At 40.3% G+C, this 20,264-nt stretch overlaps 1 protein-coding gene across 5 annotated transcripts in view; it reads left to right on the forward strand.

Moving 5' to 3' along the window:
- The window catches only part of CTNNA2 (catenin alpha 2), a 1,099,255-nt gene that overhangs the window by 427,305 nt on the left and 651,686 nt on the right, over positions 1-20,264 (forward strand). The window lies entirely within an intron of this gene.

Here is a 20,264-nt window from a genome sequence, read left to right on the forward strand (position 1 = left end):
GAGAGTGGAGGTCACGGGCTGATGCCTGCATACCAGGCTTCTGTTGGGAAGTTAGGATACTTCTCTCCCTTTGAAAAAAAAATTAATGTTATTCATTTTTAGAGAGAGAGAGAGAGACACGGAGTGTGAGTGGGGGAGGAGCAGAGAGAGAGGGAGACACAGAATCCAAGGCAGGCTCCGGGCTCTGAGCTGTTAGCACAGAGCCTGATGCGGGGCTCGAACCCACAAACCACGAGATCCTGACCTGAGCCAAAGTCAGACACTTAACCAACTGAGCCACCTGGGTGTCCCTGCTTTCTCCTTTTGGATCACACATTTGATCCACCCTCACCAGTTTGCCAGAATAACAGGAGATATGCAATTCCTATTTATACTCAAAGTGCTAGATAGTTCTACGCTGGTGACTGAATATAAAAACTAGGCACAGTGATTTCACCCTGTGAAACAAGAGCTGTCACAAGGGCCTAGAGACAGGTTGAATGTGTGGCTCTCTATTCCTTCCATTCCTACTCATCCAGAGAAGTTGACTTTTATCTGTTTTAAGCCCTGAGACTCCAGAAAATTTGGCTTGTGATGTCACTTCTGCCCTAATTAGTTTACATTTATGTTTCACGACTTATATTTTAGTCTCACACAAAATATTTCCTTTTGGCAGTCTACTTAGGAATTGGCACTGTTATAAAAGTGATCTTATACCTTGGGACTTTATTTATGTTTAAAGAGAACATCCTATAATTATATACTGAAAGTGATGGGAAAATGGACTTTGAGAAGAGGGGAGTACTTTCCTGCAATTTCTAAGAGCTGTATCTTATGTAAGATAAAGTACTTTATTTGATGGTTTGGGCAAAAGAGACAGGAAAGACTATTTTGTAATTATTGCTAACTTCTAGGGATTGATTATTGAACAGAAAATTCATTAACATTATGTTTTAAAAGTGGTGACGCATGTTGAGTCCATTTTTCTGAAACGACAAAACTACTCTGGAAATCTCATCTCTTTTCAATGTAACCCTCTGAATATTTCCCGGCCACCCTACTGCGTGGTAGGGCAGACAGATAGAGATAGATATTATAAAGACAGAGTGGGTAATGCATTGCCTTATCCAGAGAGTCTGCAGAATCTTGAACAGTTTTCATTTACATGTGTTTTCTGCAGTGTTGAAAATCATGTAGGTAGAATGAGAGGCGATGTGTGTGGAAGAATCAGAGGTGTGTATACAGAAATGGTGGACCACTTACTGCAAACACGCATCCTTGTCAACATCTCCGGTTCCTCCTCCAAAACTGCCAGTGATAGGGAAGCCCCTGAGAAGGGAGGTGATGTACTGTCAGGGGAATGCTTAGCATCTGATGAGTGCAAATCAAGATTTGAGTTCTGGCCCTGAAGTATGCCTTCTACTGTGAGACTCTAAGGAAATAATTTTCCTTTGCTAAGTCCTGATATCTTCATGTGTTAAAAGACGTACAGTAGCATGGCACAGGTCATTGCCATTCAACGTCCTCTCTTATACCTTCTCCATTCTCTACCATTATCTGTCCCACTCTGTGCCCTAGAAGGCTGACCCCTTCAGAAAGGATCTTCAATGCCTCTTGCTTACCAGCATCCTGTTAGGTTGGGCCAATGGAAGAGGTCATGGGAGACAGGGCAGTGCATGTCTTCACTGTTGTCTGACTGCTCTGGGCTCCCTGTGGTGGCTGCATCCTTCCCTGTCTACAATTTCCTGGTGTGCCCTGTCAACAACTCTCTTACCTGGCTCCTGTCAAGTTCTCTCTTCCCCTGCTTCTTAAGGTCTAGAAGAGAAAGGACATGCCCTTCCTGCTGTTGCAGTCTCTGAGAAGCTCAGTGTCCCTTCTTATTTCCCTTCACCCTGCTCTTGCCTGTCTGTCCACCATCCCTTTATCAAAATGAATGAACCACCTGCATTGGATTTCTTGTTCCTGCCAGGACCCTACCTCATCTGAGTAGCTTTCCTAGGTCTCTCCCAGGTCTTTTGAGAAGTTCAAATGAAATAGTATATGAAAGCATTTTATAAATTCTAATGTAATACAAATGTTAGTTTTCAGTTTTACTGCCCTAAACATCCATCCATTTTTCCTATGGCTTCCATTGTTATTATTTTTAGCTTAAATTTGCTCCTTCCTAAATTCTGTTAAAGCTGATCTGTCCCCTCATGTTAAGGAGTAAATACAACCTCTGACAGTTCCTCAGAGCCTTGAAAAACATGGCATTTGCACCCGGACCTTCTTTTCTCTGAATTAATCAGTGTGAATTGCTTTAAATGTTATTCATATGCCTTGATGGTAAAGATGGTAAATGTCCCCTCCATTCTGGTCACTCTTTTGAACACATTCTGGTTCAAGATTGTTTCTCTTTCACTGTAATGTTCAGAACTAAATATTCCAGATTACCATCTCACCTCACAGTAGTTAACCTGTTTGTTTTGTTTGTTTGTTTTGTTTCCCACCAACATTTTCTCTTTTCCAGCCACCTTTCTTCAGCTTTTTTTTTTCTTTTTAAGCTTGCATGATAGGCAGAATAATGACTCTCCCCAAAGATGTCCACATGCTAATCCCCAGAACCTGTGAATATGTCACCTTGTTACAAGAGACATCACAGATGGATTTCATTTAAGGACCTTGAGATGGGGAGATTGTCTGGATGGGCTCAGTTTAATCACAGTGGTCCTCAAGAGTAGATGAGGGAGATAGAAGGGTGGGGATCAAAGTGATGTGATGAGAGTACTCACTTGCTCTTGCTGGCTTTGAAGATGGAAGAGGGGGGCCATGAGCCAAGTGACATGGAGGGCATCTACAAGCTGGAAAAGGCAAACAAACAAATTCTCCCCTAGAGCCTCCAGAAAGGAATGATGGTCTGCTGACACCTTGATTTTCGTCTGGGGACACCCTTGTTAAACTTTTGACCTGTAGACTGGAAGAATCATAAATTTAAGTTGTTTTAGGCCACTGAGTTTGTGGTAATTTGTTATTTAGAAAACAAATACTCTTGGGTGGAACATTGATATTTTTCCCTTTATTTTCCTAGGATTTGTCTCATCATTTCAAGATGTTGAGAATATCCCCAGTTATGTTTCCATTAGCTAGTGCATTACATATAGGCACAAGATTTATTCATTCATAAATTTGTTCAGCCATCTAACCATGTTGCCAATGCAGATGTTGACCATGTCAGGACCTTGGAAAAAGTTCAGAGATTTTTTTTTTTTAAGTTTAGAGATTGGGCATCGGTAGTTGTCTCCCAATTAACCATTTGTGATCCTACCCAACTGTATCATTATCTAGCTACTATTCATTTCTCTTGTCCACTAGACTCTCAGGCCAGATTTGTTAAATAACTGTTGTTGTTTTTTTTCTGTTAACATCAGAAGCATACTTAGAAACAAATGGCACACATACCTCCCTTCCTATTTACCATTCTAGTAATACTCTAAAGATTTGATAAGAAAATAGGCTAAAGACAGATTTGGAACACAAGTGGGAATATTTTAAAATCCAAGTCTCAGTCTCCTCATTGTGGCCATACTGTGCAGCCTGAGAATCTATGCAGAGAGGAGAAAGAAAAATTGTCATGAATTTATTGGGCTTTCGCATCTTCTATTTCAGTGACTAAAGTGAATTTGTCTTAAGCCATTTTTTTATGCTTCGCCTCTGTGTGGAAACGCAGGACTCATGAAAGGGATAATCCTTTGGGAACTGGAGAAACAAGTCCATTTATTAGTGTTCATCAAGTAAACAATTAGCCACCTTGTTAATAGTATAGTAATGATAACCCTTGACTTTGCTTCTTCCTTTTGGACGTTAGGGTCTTAGGTCCTCTTCTAAGCCATTTACACAAGCAGGAGCATTGAGATTTGCTCTTTTTGATGGATCATATTTTCTCCTTGCAGAGAAAGCCTTGTATTTTCTTCTCAGCACTTGGTTGAAATGGGATCCATATCAATTTGTCTTAGCCACTGAATGGTACTTACCATGTTATATAGTGAGCTATAAAGTTCTGTTCATAATAAATAGGTGAACTACTTTCCCAAACCTGTTTCTCATTTAATTTAATTTAATGCAGAATATTCAAACTGGCTACATGATGCTAATTCATGTTGAAAAGGTTCTGAGTTTAGACTACCAATCCTCAGAGTGTTCCAGGCCAAAGAGGTTTATGAGAAAAGATATATTTATCACTGAAACGAGTAGAAGAATTTAATTTTAGTTTTATTCTAATACTTAACATCTTCATAGCTGCTGCTTAGAATCCACTAGAGAAAATATACTCAAGTCATATTTCCAAGATCATGACATCAGAAAAAGCCATTCCCTTGAAGGTTGGGGGAAAGATTGTCTTGCAGTTCTGCTGACTCAACTGTAAAGTTACAATGAGTACATCTCTCTCGCAGTTGAGAAGTGGCCAATACCAAGGAATTTCATGTTTGAACTGTTTAATCTAAATTACATGCATTTGCAAATTCAGGCAAAGACAATATAGCTTATAAAAGTCCTCTAATGTTTTGAAAGTTGTTACCTTCATTTGGTAACAACTGATTACCATGTGTTAAGCAGGAGAAAACACCTGCAAACAATATCCTTGTCCTGCTATTGATTCTGCTTTAACTGTGCTTGTTCAGGTACAAAACCATTAGCTACTTCTTGATAGTTTTTATGATCGGACTTAGCACCTAGTATTGAGCAAGCACTGAAGAATGCATCTTCCGTTAAAAGGTTGATTTATTAGTTTATATGTAAAAGAACACTGGAGGTTATAAAGGTAACAAAGACCTTAAACATTATATCGATTTTTTTCCCCCAGAGCTTTTTTTCTTCTTGTTGTACTGCAGGGTAATAAAATTTCACTAGACCCATTGGATCCATAAAATCTGAAGTACAACCACCAACTGATAGAAATGAAATTGTTTGACTGGAGCAATAAGCAAAGACTTGGCTTTGAACTCTGAGTAGTGTAAGTCGTGCTGCTGGCCTGTGAGGGTGAATCACAGCGTGCTGTGCACTGAAGGACAAGCATATATCTGCAGGAGCTCCCAGTTCAGTAATCACTGGGTGATGCCATGACCTTTACATGCCCACGGTGGCCTCCAAATGAGGATCTTTAGAAATGGAAAAACAACACCATGTCTCTTGTAGAACTTAGATTTTTCCTTGTATGAATTAAGTTGTGGATCAAAGATTTCAAATTCAGAGTAAAGAGAATAAGAAAATAAGAATTTCTCTTTGCAAATCCCCAAATCTATTACCTTTAAAATAGCAAAGGTTTTGGGTTTTTTTTTTTTGTTTGTTTGTTTGTTTTTTTCAAGAGGAGGAGCTGCAGGCTCACCAAAGTACTCCTTGCTATTGTGTGACAGACTGGAGTTTTCTGAGCTTCTACTCTGCTGGGCACTGACCTGTGCAAACCCTCGGCATGTGAACCATCAGTCATGTTACCTTGGTCTGCTCCCAGCACAACCCTGTTCTTTGTAGCCCCCAGCACTGGGCCAGTCAAGGCCTGAGGCATGGCTCCCCATTACCAATCAAGTATAAGAGAGGAGCATCAACATTTTCCTGATCCATCCAGGCAAAGTGAGATTTCTTTCAGTGGCAAGAGCTTGAGAACAATATGCAAGTCAGGGAATGTGTAGGCAAGGTCTACCAGAAAGCTGCCCCATTTCCATTTTTGTGAATTGACCCAGAAAGGATTAGAATAGGAGGATGCCTGACCAATTAGAAAGTTTTTTGCTTAGTACAGATAACTGACCTGGAATCTCAGCAACTGTACTTTAAAGGTACCTGCAAGTGTTTTCTCATGCCTGGTGGGATTAGAGTGGAGGTAAACTCACAGTAATTCACTCTTGGTCTGTTTCTGTCAAAAAAAGGCAATTTTGAAGCCACTGAGGCCTTAGATCAAAGCCAGATCCTAGACAAGTAGCTTTCTTCCATAGCTCCATCTGTCTATCAATTTCTTTCTTGTTCTTTCTCTTTTTCTTTCTTTCTTTCTTTCTTTCTTTCTTTCTTTCTTTCTTTCTTTCTTTCTTTCTTTCTGGAATCTAGATTCAGATTGACTGTATTTTTGTCATTTTTTTCCTGTTTATTAAACCTCAAGATGCATTAACTGGTTAGTAACCAGAGACTCAGTTTTTCTCTTTAGTTTTAGGTATTTCATGTTTCTTATTAACTGCCTTATTCATACTCAACATCATTGAAAACCAGCTGTTATGGCAAGGAGTAGGGTCAAAGAATGACTAAGTTCCATTTGCTAGGACCCTCTTGTAGTCTAATAGATGTGAAGCAGAGTGTGCTGGTACACACAGGGGCTGGATGTAGAAGGGTACCTTCTCTTGAAGTGAATTAATGTTGTACAGGTTTTATAGGTCACACATAGTGCCTAAAAGCTTGTGTTCTAAATGAATATTTGACAGCATCCAGTTTAATTTTGGAAGTCAGATGCCCCATAGCCCCACATTTTTCCTAAAGCATAGATGTGTTCATTTCTATTGTATGATCACCAGTCTTGTGCAGGTGAAGTGCTGTCCACACACAGCATACCAGCTGTGCACATCTTCACATTAGGCTGGGGTGGTGCTGAAAGAGGACTAATTCAAGGACCACAGTCTATCCCAGAGGGTCCCCGAACCAGGGAGGACAAATACGATGCACTTGGGCCATTCCCTCCCATTTTAGCACCACTGCCAGACATCACTAGTTGATTGCAGCTCTCTTTGTCAAACTGAAGAATGTATCTCAACACTGAGTTCTAAATAGCCTCTGTCAGTTACTCATGGCTGTCCTGCTACTAGGAACCCAGCTGCCTTTTGCCAGCCTTCCTTTAGAAGGTCATTTTAATGGCCATCTGGCAGCACTGTCTCTGCTGCCAGAGGAAATAGCCATGGCTGTGAGGTGGCCCCCAGGATATATACCACACCTGCCAGTCCAAACACATCATCCCAACAAAAAAGGGGGACAGCGAATTACCTTGCCGCAAAATGTCTGCTTCTCTTGCGATTCAGTGCTAAACGCATCTTACCTTAGCCCATAGAAATGATCTAAATGATATAACAAAGCACAGCAACTCCCTGCCAGGGGGACCATTGGAAATTTGATCAGCGGGCAAGTAGCCCTAATATTCCTGACTGATGTCGAGTCATGTTTCTATTTATGTATCTGTCTAGAGCTATGACTATTTACACCTTTCATATTGCTGGTGATTCCAGGAAGGTGGGAACAGCCTTTGAATGGAGTAGAATTTACCATCAAACCAATGGAAAGTATCCTAAGTGTTCCAGGAGCCACCAGATTTAAGACCATACATGCTGCAGGCCGAATATGGCCTAGAATACTCGCAGGGCCATTTGATTAATTTCAGAAATCCCACCTCCTGATTTTCTCTTGTTTTCTGTCCTTTTCTCATTTAAATAAGGTCGATTTACTGAAGAGGAGAGAAAATTAACATATCCTGACCCTGTTCCACCTGCCAGCATCTCATAGTTATTTCATCCAGTCCATACAATAACCCTGAGGCATGGGTATTATTATCTCATTTTTCAGATGAGACAACCGGGGCTCATGGGCACTTACCCAAGGTCTTTACATTATTGCTTAAATGTATTAATGGCAGAGCCAATATTCAAATTCAGATGTGAAAAAAATGTATTTAATAAAGTATATTAGTTTCTCCCCCCCTTTTAACAACTCATGAGAAAAAAAAATGTATACAAAGGTTTTCTTTGAATATGTCACCAGAAGCTTCCTTTTGCTCTAATAATCCACATTTTTGTGGGTTCTGGTTTATGAAAGAAGATGTGACTTATTCCATGACTTTCTGCTAAAGAATGAATTTGAGAATGTTAAGGTAATTTTCCGGATGAGACAACAGGATAAACAATGCGAGTTTCTAGGGAAACGTGTTGAGATAACAAATAGTGTTGCCATACCGACTGATTTGGTACCGGATCATCTTGTTCAAACTGGACATCATCCCCCTCACCCCACCAGCCTTTTCTCTCCCCTTCCTTTTTTTTAAAATTTATTTTATGTTGTATTTATTTGAGAGAGAGACAGACAGACAGACAGACAGAGAATGAGAATGAGTGGGGGAGGGGTAGAGAGAGGGAGACACAGAATCTGAAGCAGGCTCCAGGCTGTGAGCTGTCAGCCTGGGGCTCGAACCCACAAACCGTGAGATCATGACCTGAGCAGAAGTTGGATGCTTACCCAACTGAGCCACCCAGGTGCCCCTCCCCTTCCTTGTACCTGAACAGTCTGAGGAAAGGTGCACACCCCACGTGTGAAACCTATATAATGACTGAAGAGCTCTTTTTCCCAGACTCTTTAATCTAAAACAAGTGACTCAGTCTAACATCCTACGTGTTGGTGGAAAGGGAGCCTTTGACCTTCAATCCTTACCAAGTGGCAGAGGATACTTGACTGTAAATAAAACTCCATTTAAGTATGGCTTTTTAGAAATTGGAAGAATCAAATCCCTGCACTTGAATGGCATTTCGAAGCATTGTTAATTCTAAGATTTTTTTTTTTTTTCCTCTGTTCAAGTCACTCTTTGAGAAGTCATTTTCATTTGCCTGCCTGCTCAGGATTTTATGGCATGTAAGTGACAAGCATTCCCTGTAACGCATTGGGGGAGGGCACCCACTAAAAGAGAGCTCAAGCTGAATGACATTGGTTGTGAAATGATGCCTTTTTCTGCTAGGCTGTGTGATATTTAGCATGCCTTGACATATGCTAAATTACTAAATTTCAAAATACTCAGAAATCCCTAGAGAATGTTACATGGACTATGTGGGTAAGATTTCTCCCATGATTACAAGTCTAAAACATTTTCCACAATTTCAAATCAATATTTTATCTGGACTTTACCAAAAGGATTTGACACATTGAACCTGACTGTATTCTTAAGTAATGGCTTTACACTATTGGGAGAATAATTTATGGGAGGTGTTCTTAATACATGTTGTCTATTGAAACTGACTTCTAAGTTTTAATAATGAAGGTCTTGGTATCTGGAAACATCTAGCAATGAAAGAATTCATAGTGATGGGTAATGGAATAATGTAAGTGTATACTTTTTTCTTCCCTAAGGAATTCTAGGCACATTGCTGTTTATTATTTTTCATATCCAAAAGAGGCATTTGTAGCCCATTAATTATTTTTTGGTAGTGAATTATTTTCAAATCATGTATTAAGGTTTCAGGCCATGTTCAAAAGGGCATGTATCTTATTCCCTTTTCTAGACCGGGTATTTATTTTGCTAGCACTTGGTGGTTATGTTCTCCTTACTTATACCTTATATACACAGTGTAGTTGGAATCTTTACACCTGCATTATTAACCCCAACAGTCCTCAGAAAAATAACATACCCGTGTTCATGGAAAGAAGGAAAGAAATAAGGAAGGAAAGGGAGAAAGAAAGAAAAATTATTTTAGTCCTTGCAGCTCCATAGAAATTGCTCTTTTCACAGCATCAGTGAACTCTGCCTTGCCACAGATCCTTCTCATACCTTCTTGACTTGTAGCAGCTGATCCAAAATGAAGTCCCTTCAGCTTTCTTATCTCACTTGTACAACATAGTGAATGCACTAAATGCCCCTGAATTGTCCACTTTAAAATAGTGACTTTTATGTTATATGAGATTTACCTTAATTTAAAAAAAAAACAAAACATTTTATTCATATTGTTGGGGGTTTGGAATGATGGGGGTGTAGAGCTGAAATCAAGGGTTGTATGCTTAACCAAGCCACCCAGGTGCCCCATGAATATATAGTTTTAAATGAAAATAATGCAAAGTAAAGACATATTCAAAGAAAATAAAAATCTAAGTGTCAAAAATTCCATTGTATCTGCTGATTAACTATCTTTACCTTAGTCCTATCATGTGTTTGTATTTGTCTTTTTAGGAACTTGAAATTTCAGTGTTTGTATGGCATATTAATTCTTTTTTTTTAGACTTTGAATCCTTTCCTTCACTCAGTTCTATTCCAGATTGCATTAGTGATCTTCTAGCTGCCCCATCTCTCCTTAGGACTACCCACAGCCCAGCCTCAAAGCATGTCACATTCCCCTGCCTTACTTGTGGCTGGGATTTTGGAAAAACAATGACTTACTCTAACCTAGAGAGTTGAGGTCAGAAGACTATGAGCCTGTCAACTTTATTTGACACAGTTGAACAGCAGCTTTCCAAATATCCCCCAAATTGGGCTTGGAGCATATGGAATAAATTCTGCATTTCTGGTTGAATTCTCCCTCTGTCTGTTGTGTCCCCACCCTCCCAAATCCTGGGTGCTTTTCACTTGGCTAGATCTTTCCCTTGAAACAAAAATCTGCCAGCTTTGTTTCCAATTAGCCCTCCCAAGGCAAATGGGACCTGCATTTATCCCTAAATCTTGTTCCTGCCTGGATCTCACAAAGTAGCCATTTATCACTCCCCTACTCGAATAACTCCCTTGCATTTCACCTTCTTACAGTGTCACTACACAGTCTGAATGGAACTGGATGTTTCTTCCCTGCCTGGGATTTATCTGTATTGCACTGTCTTTTCCCTTGAAAATATTTGGGATCCATACTTCTGTTTCTCTTAGTCCTTTTCAGCAGTTGGTTCCTGCCAAAGACCCACTTCCTCTTCCCTGGTAGCCTGGCAAGGTCAGTTCTACAATGCTACTGATCCCTTCCTGGGAAGCATGTCTGGTGATTGGTCACTAAGTTACTAAGAGCCATATATCATCATGTCCCTGATCTACTTCTCCGTTACTTCTAAGAAAAATCATTTTCTGCCTTTGTCTTCCTGAAACAGGTTCTCTATCAAATAGCAGAAGGTAACCTTGGTTTCCTTTTTAAACAAATCTTTTAAGATGAAAAACTCTTTCTGAAAAAAGAATGCTCTTCCGATTTTACATTTGTCAGTGTTTTATATAATAATAATAATAATAATAATAATAATAATAATGATAATAATAACTGACATTTTTAGGTGCTTTTTGTGTGTTACAGAAAGTGTTGAGCATCATCAGATTTATACTCTTAATAGCCCTTGGAGACAGGTACTGTGGTTATCCTTATTTTACTGATGATGAGGTAGGCTCGGGGAGGTTAAATAGTCTGCCCATGGTCACGCTATCTATTAAGTGACAGAACTGCTTGTGAAGTTCAGACTGTTGACTTCAGGGACCAAGTCGAATGACTTGGCTTTCTTATACCTCACCAAAAAATGCTAAATTCAGTTTAAGCCACTAAATTAACAAAAAAGCAAAATTCTGATGTGAACAAGAAGGTGTACATGTATTAAGTAACTGGCCATGGTGGGAGCTCAGTATTTTGGGGGACAACAAACTAAGCCAACCCTCATGCCTGTTTAGTAAGCCCCCTGCCCCTAAGATAATTATTTTGAAATTTGAGGACAGCACATTATATGCATTTTTTTCCATGAGTAAACTAATTCACTAAGCACTTTGCATGAGAAAGTGGCTGAAGAGGGGACTGTCCTTCCATCTACTCCTTTTGAATAAAGCTATCAAAAGAAAGGGGCCAAAAATAAATGGCAGGTTCCTTTCATCCTCTTTATCAAGTCCTTATTCCAGACAGAAATGCTTCCAAATAAACTGAGAGAAGACCAGGAGTAAATTACCTGGGAATGGAAGGTTAAGGAGCCCACCTATGGGCAGATAAGGATAGTCTTGATTCTCTAGCTGAGAGCCTCAGCACTGTGATATAGGGACTCCAGAACTCTCGGAGCCCACCTGTCTGTGCTCTCTTCCCCCCTCTGCCTGTCTCTGGTTGCTTTTCCTTTCACTCTGGGCCAATGATTTTGAAAGTACGGTATTCATCTCTGTGTACAATCAACTCAAATGGAATAGCTTTTCACATTTTAAAATTCAGTGCAAGATATTGTCTGGCTTTGTGGTTTCTGAGATTATACAGCATGCCAAAAATGTGGTTTTATTGACAAATGAGCGCATTTATCTGGCATGAGCAAGAATTAGTGTCATAGTAGAAATAACTTACTAGATGGTCTGATTTGAAAGAGACCAAAGCAGCGTCCCGCCACCTGTGAAAGTGGCTGATATTCTATTACTTCCGTGGAAGTTATGTAAGGTTTGGGTTTCTACAGCAGATAGGTACATATTCCTAGGAGCAGCAAGAGGCTAGGCCCTCATGAACTAGGTCCTTTCTTAGGGTGTGGGGAATGAGTAGCTTCTGAGAAGAGCAGCCTAGAGATCAGAGAATTCACGTGGAAAGGGTGACTGCAGGAAATGGGATGAGGGCAGTGAGGGAACGCAAGAGGAAAGGCTTCCCAGACAACCCACAGGCCTCACAAATATGTCATGGATGTCCTCCTAGATCCCGGGTGCCTTTCCATTCCTCTGCTGGGAGTCTGCTCGAACCTCGGTCTTTTCAAAAATCCCTTGGGGGGGCACCTGGGTGGCTCAGTCGGTTAAGCGTCCGTCTTGGACTCAGGTCACGATCTCGCGGTCCGTGAGTTTGAGCCCCGCGTCGGGCTCTGGGCTGATGGCTCAGAGCCTGGAGCCTGCTTCCGATTCTGTGTCTCCCTCTCTCTCTGCCCCTCCCCCGTTCATGCTCTGTCTCTGTCTGTCTCAAAAATAAATAAACGTTAAAAAAAAGTTAAAAAAATTCCTTGGGGAAGAAATTCTATCTATGCTTATTGTATTCAAGTGCCTATCTTCCTTCTGATTTTCTAAGGTACTTACTGTATGTTAGTTTATAAACTCAGCCCCTTGATGTCGCCTGTTGTGCCCTGGAATAGACTGGGGTGGACATTGCTACCATCTACTGGGCTGCACGCTTTGCCCACATGGAAAACTGTTTCCACACTGATTGTTGGATTCACCTCGTCTATGTTAAGTACCTCACCACCTTACATTGGCAACTGGGAGGGTTTCCCTAGGAATTGTATTCTGTCAGGAAACAGATACAATAATAATAGGTGGCAGGCCATACCAGAGGATTGAGGTCTCCAGTGAATAACTGTGAGGAAAACAATTTGACACACTTTCATCCTCTGATGAAAGCTAAATGTGATATCTAGGTGTAAACATTAAAAAAAAAAAAAAAAGAATGGAAAGTCACACATGGAGGGGGGACCTGAGAGTGTGGTGGCAATCTCCACCCAGAGTGGGGGGGGGAAACTTGAGGTGATTTAACAACATTATTTCTTTCCAAGATACATGCCTTCGTGGAACTTGCTGGCCTGATTCCTGGATCCTATCAATTTAGCAAGGACATACACAAAAAATTACTCCTGTAGTCCAACTGAAATTGGAGCTGGAAACACTGGCTTTCTTCTGTTTGGAAACATCTACAATGCAGAGGAGTTTGAGCAGTTCCATGTTGGGTTCTTTAACCCATTATTATCTGTTGATTTAAGACTGACTAATAAGGATGACAGACATGACATTGACTCCTCTATTCCTTGGTCTGGCATGTTTTGTAAATTCAAAAACAAATGTACAGGCATAGTCAGATAGCTCCTCTCTTAACCTTCCACTCAGAAATATACTTTCTCGGGTGCCTGGGTGGATTAGTCAGTTTAGTGTCTTACTCTTGATTTTGGCTCAGGTCATGATCACAGGGTCAAGGAATGGAGCCCCTCTTTGGGCTCTGTGATGGCAATGGGGACCCTGCTTGGGATTCTCTCTCTCCCTCTCTCTCCTCCTCCCCTGCTCACATGTGTGTATACGTGTGTGTGAGTGCCTGTACACAACTCCTTATTCTTTCAACCTTGATGAATCTGATATTATTGTTTTCCCTCGTTTTCAGATGTGGAAATGGGGCTTTAGTATACTGTCCTGAATCACATGAAAGGGAAGTTAGAGGGATTTAAACTCGGGTTGGCCTGCCTGAAGGGTTATCCTATACTTCCTTAATAAATATGTAGTATTTATGATCCCATAGTGATGTGGAACAAGCCGTCCCCAAGCTGTGTGGTATAAAACAACCAACATGTTATGTCTTTGTTCACAATTCTGCAGTTTGGACAGGGCTTGGCAGGGACGGCTCATTTGTGTAACAGCTGGGGCAGCTCCACTGGGCCCTGAGGTCAGTTCCGTTGTGGCCACACCTCCATGGCTAGCAAGTTGGCTGTGGCTATTGGCTTACTCCTCAGCTGGGGCTTTTGGTTGGAGATCTCAGTGGTCCTCCATGTGGCCTCTATTCAGAGCTAAGTTGGACTTTTCTCAACACAAAGGCAGAAAATGCCTTGTCTTTGTAAGGCTTACCCTCCAGACTGGCCCAGCATGGCTTGCAAAGCATTCTTTGGTTAAAACAGGTCACAGGGCTGGCCAGCTTCAAGGGAGGAGCCTCGGAAAGGGCATGGATCCTAGTAGGCATGGTTCACAGAAGTGGTTCAAAGTTAATAGTCTACCTTAAAAAGACAACATTTTTTCATTGTTTTTTGCTATCATCAGAGAATCCATGAAGGACATACACATTTTGTTCCTATCTATTCACTGCTGTAATCAATACAGAGAAGATACAGATTAGGCTTCGGCCCTGTAGTGGTACCTGATATGCCGGAAGTTCAACCAGAAACCAAAACCAAACAAAAGCAATTAAACTGGCAAGCAGGGGTGGTGAGTATAAACACACGGACAGTTGGGCACATTCATTCTGTAGGTAGTTTTAAAAGCGACGAATGACCAGACTACACTCCATCGTAATTTCTGGGACAAGTGCCTTTTGTTTGAGGCACTCGAGCTTGCCTGCTTTTCATAATTAAGGGAGACAGTACTCGAGCACACACACACCCTTGCCCCTAGGTGCACATGAAGGGATAGGAATTGGATATGCTGGGGTTAGGTTACACGTGGAATGAGAGATGTGGGGTGTCTAGATTAACGTGGGGGTTTGTTCTGAGAGCAACAATAAAGAGTCACGTAACTTTTTATTACGTACAGGGCATTCACTTAGGGAATGGATCTTCAGGTTTTGTTTCTAAAATAGATCACATATTTTCAGTGCTTATTGAAGGAACCAAGGGGAGTGGGTGAGAGGGTGTCATGGCAATCCTTGTTATTTATAGTTGGCGATATTGTTAGTGTTCACCCCACGGAGAACCGAATCGCATCTAAGCCCATAATTTCCATATCTTTGGAAAGCTTTTAGCTCCTCACTGCCTGTTGGCATGGTAACATGACAAGAGTTATGATGTCAAAACTGTATGAACTCATGATTGATCTAAAATTATTTGGGCACCTTTCCCATTTCAAATTTCCATTGAGAGGGAATGAGAGGCCACGTGGCAACTTCATTCAAAAGAAAAAAATAAAAACATCTTTTTTTCCCCCTAAATTGTCCTGAAATAAATTCTCTGTTTTCCTTTCCATGTAATGCTAAAAAGATTACTGTCCTTCTGATGGTTTTTGGCATTTTCTTTCAAATTCAGATATTTTAATCTCTTTCTCTATTTTTTTTTTCTATTCCGATTGAAATCAGTGGTTGAGACTAGCATTATCTTTAGACTGCACATGAAAAGCAGGGCAGGTGTGTCGGCTGGAATTCGCAGGTGTCTCCTGAAGTGAAGGTGACCTTGAGGAAATGCTGAGAGTTGGCAGAGAGGTCAGGAGATACCAAGAGCTACTATGTTTTGAGTATTTGCCAGCAATGGTGTTGTTATCACTTCCATGTAGAGGAGCAAACTGAATGGTCAGTCACACAGATGAAGTAAGTTTCTTGAGGCCAGACAGTGACAATGTGGCAGAAGAGATTTATTGGGGGAAAAAATATCTATCTATCTATATCTATATCTATATCTATATCTATATCTATACCTATATATCTATATCTATATATCTATATATCTATATCTATATCTGAGCTGGCTAACAAGAGAAGTGGAATTTACTCATGTGAAGATCAGTGGAAAAGAGAGAGCTCCATCCCCTCTGGAAATGTATTTGACCAGATTTCTTTATTTTAGCCTCAGTTTAATGATCTGTAAAATGGGGGTAATAATAGAAACCTGTCAAGATAAACTATGAGAATAAGAGCTAAAGATAGAGCCCAGTGCTTACAGAAGACGACCAAGAAATGCTGATGGCCCCGAAGAAGCAAATAGATTTACAGCTAATTCTCAGAGATTAGAGAGGAGGATGAACTCATTCTTATTTCAGGCACCATGTGTTTTGTGACTTCAGACATAAAACTTGACCATAATGCTGGAGCTTGGCGCATCTACTCCTACCACCAAAATAATTTCTTTAACCGGATCTCAATCTGACCATTGTTAAATAAAATTCTTCATCTTCAACCTTCAGCATTATTCCTCTGCACAATTCATAACCAAATGATGGTTTGAAGTTAGAGGGCATTATAATTTTTTTTTCTGCTTAATGTTATTAGACTCACATTTATGTGTATTTCTGAACAGACTTTAACTGAAAGCCTACTATGTGCCGGACATTCATTCAGGAAAAAGCTGAACAGAATGGCGTTCAGTGGGGAGCTTCTATTTTAGTGTGGGAGACAATAATAAAAAATGTAAGACACAAACATATACAGTGCTATATAGTAAAAATGCTAAGGAGAGGAAACTGAGCCAGGGGTGGGCCAGCAGTAGGGAGAATCAAACTAACATTAAGGTGTCAGGGCCAGGGTTAAGATTTTTAGGGCAGCTCCAAAAGTCATCACTGGGGTGACTTTTCTTGCAGATATCTGGAGGAAGACACATCAGGCTAGGCAGAGGGAATAGCAAACGCAACGGCCCTGAGGCCCAATGAGTTCAGCAAAGCAAGACAGCTAGTGAGCCTAGGAACAGAGTAAATGAGAAGGGTTGTAGGAGAGGTCTTCTTTTCCTATCTTTACAACACCCTTTGTGAGATAGAGAAAGAAATAAATAAGAAATGATTTGCCTCAGGTAATAAAGTGATTAGACCCTGACTTCGAACCAGCCCCAGTATCATCCTACTGGAATCTGCTCTTCAGCTTTTCTTCACAATTAGCATCATTCTGAGTTACTATACCATTTTTCACTCTGCAGATGTATGCGAGGGAAACTCTGTAAGTCATTTTCAACTGTGAGGATGTTCTGTGATGATTCTTAGACGATTAACACCTATTTGGTATAACAAAGATACTTGCTTACTGTTCCTCACTAAGTTACAAGAAGAAATCCAGGCCAATTGAACAAGAGATGGACGTGAGCAAATAGGAATTAAGCCACAGACATCTGTACCTTAGAGCTGAGTCACAATCACATACACAGAAGTTGGTGTCTCAGATGTACTTCCTCCTTGTTGAGATGTGAGTAGGTTTTGTCCCCGCCCCAGGAGAGCTTGCACTTCCTCCGGCTGGCAGTTGAGGCTGGCAGCTGAAGTTCCTCCTTGAGACTTTTCATCCGTGTAAGTGCAAGAATTGCTTTGCCAGTGGATTGACACTTTTAGTTATCATTTGGTTATTGGTTGTATACATTTGAGATTTCATAAGCATTTATTAAGTGCTATTGTATCAAGCAGTTTCAACAAGGTTTACATTTTAACCTCCCATTGACCCTGAGAAGTGTATCATTCTGTGTTCATAGATAATAAAGTTTTAAGGTTTGGTGAATTATTCCAAAAGGTGATGTATACTGCAAACGAGTCTGCTGTTCTTTTGCTGTGGGGAAGGTGTTCTCTTGCAGGTGTAGTGTATTTGGCTGGTTCATCCCACCCTGTGGGAAGCAAGGGCAGCACAGAGGAGAAAAGACACACTTGCCCTCTTGAAGGAAAAGGGGTAAAGCCTTAAAGCTCTGTGGTGAATTTGCTATGCTGTACCTTCCTCCCTTGCACTGGACCAACTGATTCTTAAATATGAGGCTTGTTCTCATAATTATACACTGAATCCTATGCTGATCTATTGTAGGGTTGCTGGTTTTTCTGTCTGCTCTGTGGTTTTGGCTTTCTAATGGACACAGCAGAGAAGTTGGCACTCAAAAGTTCTGGATATACTTAAAGAAATATTTCACAGAATTTTATTACTGGAAGGCTCTGATTAAATAATCGGGGATGGCTTCTCCCTAATTTATCTGATCAACAACTGCATGGATGATGTGCATGCCTTCACACACACACACACACACACACACACACACACACTCTTCACTCTTGTTGAATATGAGATAGACTTACTGTCTAGACTTAGGGATGATTTTGCACCCTGAGGGACATTTGGCAATATTTGGAAGCATTTTTGGTTCTCAAAACTGAGGGAGTCAGAGCATTCCCAACATCCTGTGGGTAGAGATCAGGGACGCTGCTGAACATGCTGCAGTGAATAGGGCAGCCCCAGGATTGTTTAGTCCAAATGCCAATAGTACCATCTAGATGTCTCTATTTTTAGTATTACTATATTTACTAGAAACTTGGATTGGGAATCCGTGTATCCTTGTAGAAAATATTTTTGTTTTAATGTCAAAAAAAATGTTAACTATGTGCATTGCCACTATTAATAATACAAACATATTAACACTTCTTGGGGGAAAATATAAGTTTTTCTCTGTTAGAAACTTAAAATATAGCCCTCCTTTAAAGATATTAACAATAATTATATTTTCATAGATTTGTTTGTTCCTTTTTAATTTTCTGCACTTTTAGACTCAAACTTTGCTATTCTATGATACAAAAAATTACCTAGCCAGAGGGAATTGTGTCCTTCCCTGCCCTGGTTCAATTCATCTACGGGTCTTTACTGAGTACCTGTTGGGTGTTCATCCTTGGGTGAGTGCTGGGGGAAGAAGAGATTAATGCAAGGAGTCCCCAACTGAAATAATAGTGTGAGGCAGTGATTACTCACCCAAACTGAGTAATGCCAAGTTCCCTTTGATTCTCTGTTCCATTTGAACAGATCTTCCTTGAAGTTCATGTAGGGTAAGGTTTATACCATTGGTACTCATTTTTTTTTTTCTTCTTGAAGAGGATTGTTTTTATTGCAGTGAATTTATTTGTATTCATTTCTTAATGATGATGCTAAGGTAGCCAGAGCATACGTTTTGGGTGTGTATTTGTGTGGCATGTATTTTTTGAGTCAAGGTTGGAAGAAGGAACCCTGCCCTAACTATTTATCAGGGTATCTCTTACTATCGGACATCTTTGACTTTTCCCATTTCCTTTGTAGGGGTTTTGTTCCCCATCAGTGATTTGAACCTATTTCTATCTCTGATGGTCATAAATTTGCATCTGACAAGTGTTAGGAGGACTGAATTGTTCTATGGCGGTGGGTTCTAAATAGTGATATCTAAAATCAGGGGACACTACCCGACTATCCCACCAGTAGTTCTGAAGCTCAAGCCACCTAACCCCTTACTAAGTGCCTTTATTTTTTGGCTGAGCAGCAACAGGCAATTTGATATCAGTCTAGTAACGCTTAAGATGTTATGGAAGTGAAGAGTTAGTTTTGAATCCGAGCATTTGCTTCCACGTTTTGCCTGCCTCGTTGATGACAAGCGCTAGAAGAGCCAACAGCTACTGTTGGATGGAGAAATGCTTTTAGGCTTTTTCTACAGAGAAGTACTATTAATTTTGGTGCCATTCATTGATTTTTTTTTTATAGTGCCTCATAATCTTCTACTAACAATAAAAGCTAACATTTTTCTAGCAATGTCAGGCACCATGCCAAATAGTTTGGCTAATATCTCATTTAACATTGCCCAGATAGAAATACTCTACTACAATTATGGCCATTTGACACATGAAGAAACTGAGGCTCAAAGGGGTTAAGAAATTTGCATAAAATCAAAATTTTGTAAGTAGCAGAGCTCATCGGTTTGAACCCAAGGAGTCTATCTCTAGATTGTTCTTACTTATTGATTATTCTATAATACATCCCTAAAGGATGTGTCTTGGATGAAAGCAGTGAATTTAGGAAAACTTTGATAAAATAGATTCACGGACTATAGGATTTTAGACCATCATCATAGTGTCCTACTACAGGACTAAACACTTTCTGATTGGTTGCTTGCTTTGCAACAACTCCTATACTGGAGCAAATTAGTTATAGTCAAGCTTAGCTGCTATTTAGGTCCCTTATTCCATTAAAAACCAGAATGTCAGAATTGGAAGGGGTCTTCGAAATTATTTAATTTTATTTTTTATTTTATTTACAACTATCCATCTGAATACCATGCTAGAGATAACATGCTATAGGACCCTACACACTTCCAAGTTATAGACCACATATTTAAGTATCAATTACTAGCAACTGATGCAAAGTAGGGAGTTGGGCCAGATGCTGGCCAACAATATAAAATCAACCCTCCCCCACCCCCGCCAC

Source organism: Panthera pardus, unplaced genomic scaffold (genome assembly GCF_024362965.1).
Source record: "Panthera pardus isolate Hobbes unplaced genomic scaffold, ASM2436296v1 HiC_scaffold_25, whole genome shotgun sequence".
NCBI lineage: Eukaryota > Metazoa > Chordata > Mammalia > Carnivora > Felidae > Panthera > Panthera pardus.